The sequence below is a fragment of the Nomia melanderi genome, unplaced genomic scaffold, assembly GCF_051020985.1.
Source record: "Nomia melanderi isolate GNS246 unplaced genomic scaffold, iyNomMela1 scaffold0084, whole genome shotgun sequence".
NCBI lineage: Eukaryota > Metazoa > Arthropoda > Insecta > Hymenoptera > Halictidae > Nomia > Nomia melanderi.
In genome coordinates, this window is record NW_027475199.1 from 230,001 (window position 1) to 231,288 (window position 1,288).

The 1,288-nt window shown below is 44.5% G+C and overlaps 1 non-coding gene across 1 annotated transcript in view; it reads right to left on the reverse strand.

Moving 5' to 3' along the window:
• LOC143175427 (small subunit ribosomal RNA) overlaps nucleotides 1-220 on the reverse strand; it is a 1,921-nt gene extending 1,701 nt beyond the window's left edge. Inside the window, exon 1 of the ribosomal RNA XR_013000218.1 lies at nucleotides 1-220. This exon is cut by the window's left edge and continues 1,701 nt beyond it. This is a non-coding gene — a ribosomal RNA (small subunit ribosomal RNA).
• Between the last annotated feature and the right edge of the window lie 1,068 nt (nucleotides 221-1,288).

Consider the following 1,288-nt stretch of genomic DNA (forward strand, 5'->3'; position numbering starts at 1 on the left):
ATCTAATAAAAGCGTTCCTACCATCTCTGGTCGGAACTCTGTTTTGCATGTATTAGCTCTAGAATTACCACAGTTATCCAAGTAAATGTGGGTACGATCTAAGGAACCATAACTGATTTAATGAGCCATTCGCGGTTTCACCTTAATACGGCATGTACTGAGACATGCATGGCTTAATCTTTGAGACAAGCATATGACTACTGGCAGGATCAACCAGGGAGCTTCGAGTAAATTTTCATCATACGAAGCAAAAATATGTATGTATATATATATCTTAGTCGCCGACTCTCTCCCCTTAAGAGTCGGATCGACGATACTTTTTCTCGTCTTTAAGACAGTTCTCTTTCTCCTCTCTCTTCTCTCTACTCTCTTCTCTCTTCTCTTTCGAGTTGGTAAATTTCGCTCCACTATTAGATTACCAACTCCGCACGAATTACCACATGGGTATATCCGCGCATATACATCAGGAGGACCTCCAAAAATTTCAAACTCTCCCGTGTATCTCTCCGAGATCTTTTTAGAAGAAAAAGAATCTCGGATGTCACATCGACTTTCAGGTTTGTAAGCACGTATGCTCGAGCGCTCTCCATCGTGTAAGCACGGACATAACGCACGAAGTCCGAAGACCGCGTACGTTAACATGCTGGACATATCGAGAAAGCGCGAACCATGCTAGGCGTACCCATGTCGAGGCCCTCGCGTTAAAGATCATACTCTTCTTTTCGTTCTCTCTTCTTTGCCCAGAAATAATATATATTTCTTATAATATATACCTCTTAGTTTATGTATTTCTCTCTTAGGACACCTCAATTTTATATGTATATATTATATTTCATTCGAACAATTTTTGTTCGTCGCCCCTTTTTGTGTGTAGTATTTCGTTTGGTCTTTGCCATTAAATTTTTGTATACGAAAAATATATTTTCGCTCGGATAGAAAACCCCTTTTGGGTTTCTGAGAGTTGATGTGAGAGTCGTACAAGTATAACGAATATACGTTGTATCCAACCCAACATTCTGGGCTTACCACATAAGGGCCATTCGGTCTGAGACACCGACCCGTGGTCATGCTGTGTAGAGAAAAATTCGCAACGGAACGCGGTACAGAACAGTCGAGGAATGGACCTCGAGGAGCTGAACGACTGCTTCTCGACCGAGATCGTAGAATAGCCGCTCGCCCGCCGCTGCGCCGACCGGTCCGCTCGAACCGACGTGCTCTCTTATAGTAACCAAACGGGCGGCCGCGACGACCGCGGCGCCGGCCGCTCAGCACGGGCGCTTATGGTGGT